This window comes from Nuphar pumila, chromosome 1 (genome assembly GCF_984573655.1).
Source record: "Nuphar pumila chromosome 1, dmNupPumi1.hap1.1, whole genome shotgun sequence".
Classification (NCBI taxonomy): Eukaryota; Viridiplantae; Streptophyta; class Magnoliopsida; order Nymphaeales; family Nymphaeaceae; genus Nuphar; species Nuphar pumila.
This window is the reverse complement of record NC_143249.1, coordinates 36104301-36110708: the sequence shown is the minus strand read 5'-3', so window position 1 is coordinate 36110708 and position 6408 is coordinate 36104301. Positions and strand designations below refer to the sequence as shown.

General features: G+C 36.7%; 1 pseudogene; it reads left to right on the top strand.

Annotated features, from left to right (window-relative positions):
* The first annotated feature begins 2720 nt into the window (after nt 1-2720).
* Nucleotides 2721-4685, top strand: LOC149848686 (methionine S-methyltransferase pseudogene; annotated as a pseudogene).
* The last annotated feature ends 1723 nt before the right edge of the window (nt 4686-6408 follow it).

Here is a 6408-nt window from a genome sequence, read left to right as displayed (position 1 = left end):
TTTGAGTGACTGAGGTCCCATTGAACTCTTTCAGGTTCAATATCAAATATATGTCACTCGGGTTGTACCATCACTATCTTCCATGATGAGCAAGTCATGAAGGGGTCTGTCGGTTGTGAACACCCCAAATTTTTCAAAGGTTTGTAAAAAGACCTTTTTGCCCCCGATTCCTTTTTCTGAGAAAACCAAAGCTAAATTTCAGTCATTCTTCAGATTTTCTGGATTGAATTCCATATTGATATATTCAAATTCAATTTCGGACCCGAACCCAGTGTTTTAAATCCAAAACCTGAGTCTTGTTGTCCGATTTCCAAATTAAAAATTATAAAAATATGAAAAATGGTTCTGAATGGCTCGGGCAGTTCATCCGGCACTCAGTTGGATTCCCAACTCTGTATTTCTCGATTCGAGGCTTTAAACCTCAAATATTTCCTCAAAATCCGGATATGAATCCATCTTCTAAAGAAATTTTCCTAAAATAGCCTTGAGTTCTCAGAAAAACTCTCGCTTGTAAATACTTTGCAAAAATACAAAAAAAATAGTGTCTAATCTTTGTTTTCTCATAAAGTCTTAGACTTTTATTCCAAAAATACAAAAAAAAATGAAAAATAACACAAAAACCAAAAAGATTGGAAAAATTATGAGAAAAACAAATGAGTTTAAGCTTTTAAAATCAATTTTTGCTAAAGACCTCATTTTAAAACCATTTTTTTATGAAAAATCTTGTTGAAGGAGCCTCTTTTTGGAAAATCCAAATTTTTTTACAAAAACGAACCCTCCCTTTATTCTCTCACTCTCTCCACCTCTCTTTCGTTCACCCTCACCAAAATCCCTTTCTTCCAAACCCTCTCTCTGCTTCGCCCATCGCACCAAACACCCTCGGATCAGCCACCTTCATCCTCCGCCATCGATTTCCAACAACCCGGATCCTTCCGAAGCTTCGTTTTCCTCTTTAAAAGAGACACGAAGGGGAAGGTTTCAGGGACCGCGCTTCACCCTTCCATGTTCATCTCCTTCTCCTTCTTATTCCCTCCTCTTCTTCAGCAATAGAAGATCTTCATAGCAGAATGAAGAGAAGCTTCTTCTTCATCCCTCAGAACTTCAATAAAACGCTGGTAAGTACCCGATCAAATTTCATTCTAATTTCTCCTTCTTTAATTTCTTTGAGGCTTTCCCGTTTTATTTCTTTTTTTTTATGCACCATTGGTAAAGTAGGCCTGCATTTAGCAGGATCAAACTCACCCTTATGCAACATCAATGGAACGCTTATGTTCCTACAATTCCCTTTCTAATTTCAGCATTCTCTCTATCCAACATTCTCCTTTTTTTTTTTTACAAATTCATGATCGTTCTACTTTAATTCAATACCAATCATCGATCTATGTCTTTCAATTTGTATAACTTCATTTTGATTTCTTTTTTTTTTTTTTCATTTTATTATCTTTTTCTTTTTTTTCCCTTTCTCTTCTTTATTCCGTTTTCCTGTTCCTGATTTTGTTAATTTTCCTGTTCACGGTTCCGTTAGAGCACCCATATAGTGTTGATTTTGCCTATAGAAATCATCAACCTGTGTAAACATGCTAACATCAAAAGGGAACGATCATGTTCTAACAAAATTTTTGTTTCGATCTTCGGATCTTTCAATCTTTTGAAGCTTTCTGTTTGTGTTTTTTTTAGGATTCTGCTGATATGCGTCATAATATTTGTTTCAATCTTCCTTGAACCGATAGGGTTATCATCTCATATGCATTTACGATTTAATAAACTTTTGATAATGTTACCCATTGTGGATCCCTCACATCAAGGAAAATGCCCTGCGTCCCTAGCCTTTTCCTCTATTAGAAATCGGTGATGTCCTGCTAAGATTCACCTGGATTGGCCTCATGATACCTAGTTAATTGGCTATTTCTAACATTTGTTTATATCCGACTGATATTTCTCATCCCTTGTGTCATTCCCTCCCCTGTTTATTCTTGTATTTTGCTTTATCTCTGCTACCTTTGTCACAATTTTGTCTGGAACTGCAAGACCTAATAAAACATACCTCGGATGATCATGCCTATGGGCGTCAGATTCATCACATTGGACTGATATAGATGCTAGCTAAATTACTATCAACTTGCTATCTAATCGAAGGATTTTTATCATGGTTTGGCCTAAAACGGTAAGATTGTCTTGATACCCTAAAGAATAGCAGCGCCGTCATCTTACATTCTCGAATCTTTAGCTATGTGCTTCTTCAGGGTCACTTTTTTTTTTTGCAAAGCATGTAATATATGTTACATTGAGGCAATTTTTCTTTGTTAGCATATAACCTATCTCAGATCGAATAAAGTTTTTTTTTCTGTTTGTGAGATAAATAATTTGCTAAGAGCTGTGAATGTATCCCCTAATAAGGATACCCTGTTTACTATGCACGGTGAGCCACATCCACCACTTGGCAGACGTCAACTTCAGGTGGTGAAATTATTTGCAATATCGTTGAAGGAATCTGTGGGTACTTGGCAAATGCATACTTCATTGCTGCTACCATATGTTCCAGTGTCTTATCCTACATTGTCGTCACCACCTATGGCCTCTTTCCCATTCATTGTTTAATACTCACAGTCCGGTCTTCCATTGCTACAACGTAACTCTGTCACTAGCTGCTTCATCCATTTACAAAAATAGTTTCTGCCCCATTCATTTCCACACCACCACCACCATTGGGAAACTGCGGTATGCATCAAAGAATCCCCAATCAGGGAGTTGTTCTAGAATATCAAAACAAAGTGGCAAATGTCCAGGGGTTTTACATGGCTATGGAGTTTATGGTGAAGTTTTAGATAAGAGCTGGTGTTCTCAAGCTTACTTGATAGAGGTTGGACCATAGTATATGTTGATAAGTTTGGTGCCATTGGCTTCAGTACTGTGGGTCTGGTTTTAGGTACAGCTATCAATATGTTTCTAGTTTTATTTCATAATGTTGTATTAACAGGCACTTGCCCAAGAAATGGTTGACATCTTTGGCAAAAGAGGGCATAAATTGTAGTGCAGATGACCAACTTGAAGAAAATGTGATCATGGTGATTGACGCTCCACGTCAATCTGATCTTCTAATTGAGTTGATCAAGAAGTTAAAACCACGAGTTGTCATCACTGGCATGGCAGAATTTGAAGTTGTTACCAGTACAACTTTTGAACAATTGCCAGATACAACAAGGGAGATTGGTTCTCGGCTTTTCTTGGACATTTCTGATCATCTCGAGCTCTCCAGTCTTCCTGCTTCTAATAGGGTTCTAAGGTACCTTGCCAACAATGTTTTACCCTCACATGCAGCCATTTTCTGTGGCCTTCTTAAAAATCGGGTTTCTTCGAACTTGGAAGTAGCTTTTGTCATTTGTGAATAATAAACTATCTTTAATGCATTGTCTAAGACAGTCGAGTTTCTCAATGGTCATACAGCTTTATTTAGCCAGTATTATTATGGGTGTCTTTCCATGAGCTTCTAGCTTTTCAGCTTGCTGACTGGCATCACAGAGGGAGTACAAGACGAGCTCAAATATGATTGAATTTGCGAAGTCTGCCATTGCAGCTTTTAGTGATGTTGAGCTCTATGTGAATCAAACAAGAGACTCGGCACTGATTCACATGGATATTAATCATAGTTCCTTGCCTATTCCTCTGGCTGTAAAAGGTGCCATCTTCGAAAGCTTTGCAAGACAGAACATGACGGAGCAAGAGACTGATGTCACTACTGTGCTTTGACTGTTCATAAAGGATAGTTATGGAATTGAGATGCATAATACCGCCGAGTTGGTTTATGGGGACTGCCCTCTGGCTTTATTCAATAAAATAGTCCTGTGCAGCATTGAAGAAGGCGGAACCCTGTGCTTTTCTGCTGGCTCTAATGGAAATCATATGTCTGCAGCAAAATTTTGAAAGCCAATGTTGTGACTATTCCTACAATGAAAGACATTGGGTTCAAGCTCACTGACAACATTTTAGGGATTGTACACAGACCCTGGGTATATATTTCAGGGCCAACATCCAGCCCTACGGGCTCCATTAACAGCAATGAAGAAATGAGGGGCATCCTTTCAGTTTGTGTAAGGTTTGGAGCCAGGGTGGCGATAGACACTTCATTCTCTGGTTTGGAATTCAACGGTGAGAATCAGGACAAGTGGAACATGGAAGGCATATTGTCGAAGCTGAAGGAGTCTGACCCACATTTTCTGTTTGTCTGCTCGGTGGACTCTCCTCTGGGATGCTGAGTGGGGGGATTGAATTTGGCTTCTTGGTTATGAATGACCCTCTCCTGATTGAAGTATTCCACAGTTTCTCTGGCTTAAGCAAGCTACACAATACTCTGAGAAAGTAATTCTGAAGACGAGGGTAGAACAGGACAGTGTGGATGGGATGTGCTAGATTGCTCTGGTGGAGTAGCTGTGATAGCGAAGCCATCTGCTTACTTTGAAAATTCTATCAAACCAAATGGCTCTGAAGATGATACTAGCACCAATACCATAATTAGCAAGTCAAATATCAGGGAGACCATCCTCAGAACCACAGGATTGTGCATCAACAACAGTTCATGGACTGGAGTTCTTGGGTATTGCCGCTTCACAATTGCCTTACAAGAAGTGGAGTTCGAAAGCGCACTACAGTGCATCCTGCTTTTCAAGGAGCTGGTCCTTGGCAAATGAGTGTTCAAGTCATTGAATATCTTTCCTGGCAATTTCTATTGGCATGAAGAGGTAACTGCTCTCTATTGCTTTCTTTCTTTCTTTATCATTTTTCAGATATTGCATATATTTTGGCATACATTTTTTTGTAAATCTTAGTATATCATGTGTGCATAACTACATTTCTTCATTCTTTTTCATTTACAGTGGTTCACAAGGAACCACTGTAAGCCTTTTCTCTCTTATGGTAGTTCATTCTTGAACTACCATAACTACATTTCATCATTCTTTATCATTTACAGTGGTTCACAAGGAACCACTGTAACTCTTTCTCTTAGTTATGATGGTCCCTTTTAAGAGCTATCATAACTACCATTGTTTGTCAATCTTTTACTGCGAAACACGGAAAGTCACTATTCCCATGATAGTTTGTCACGAGTTGCTATGGCCGTGTTATTTCATGATGATTCATTTTGGTTTATCTTAGCCCTTGCCTTCACTCGTTGCATACAGATGCTCATTTAACTATGGCATCGTCTATGTATATCTATATATGCATATATGTGTACATTTTCTAAATGCAGGGTAGGCCATATGCCTTTCTCATTCAAATATAAGTAAAGCATCTTGAGTAAGATTTTAAATAAAGTCATTTGCACTCACAATTTAAATCTCCTTCTGTGTAACTTCTACCTTGTAGGAAAATCATGAAAAACTTGTATTACATCAGAGATTTTACTGCTTTGAATGTCAGTTTAAGATTCTAATAGTTAAATCTTAAATGAGAATTTATATTTCCTGTTTTAGATAGAATGAATGAACATTGTAAATGCCATAGATTGCTTATTTCTCATGCTTTTTACTTTCATTTCCCAAAATCTCACAATGGTGAAACACGAATGGCACGTGCACCATTTCATAAGAGGTAATTGATCCTAAGTTGATGATTTACATCAATGGCCATAGTCAGGATGTAAACAAAACTTAGCATTTTTATCTTTTATAAAATAACATTGGATCAACACTGAATCCTTTTCAAAATTCATCATGTTTTCTTTAAACATTTTTCTCTTTTATCAGAGTTTAGTTTAAAATTGATTCAATACGTATACCAATGGCCATAGTCAGGGTATACTGAGAGTTAATTTCATTCTAAACTCTATAAAAGCACCAAAATATGTTTGATTTTTCATTTGAATTTAGGTATGATTATTATATAATACATTCAATGACCATAGTCAGGAGTGTATTATATTATTAATCTTATTTACAATCATTTAAAGAATGAAATATGATTTTCAAATTCCCATTTCAAAGTTATTTAAATTCATTCATCATTTAGGATAGAATTGCATCATGTTTTCAAAATTCCCCTTTTAAAAACCCAAGTGATTGTGAATATCTTTTCTTCAATTTCTATTTCGATTTCATCAATTCTAACTCATCTTCAAAGTCCAAAATTTGACTTTGAAATCAAATTCAAGGTTCAATTTAACTTAGAAATTCTTGATTTATTTTCTAAATTCCAAAATCAAGTTTCAAATTCAAAGTCCAATTTGACTTTGAAATTCATTCAAAGTTCAAAATTTTCAAATAAATTTTGAAATTCCAAGTCCAAAGTCAGATCCTAATCCCAACTTGGATCCAGATTTCCAAGTACAATCCCCACTTTTAGATCTCAGACTTTAGATCCAATTCTATTTTAGGATCCAGAATTCAACTCCCATCATTGGATCTCAGGCTT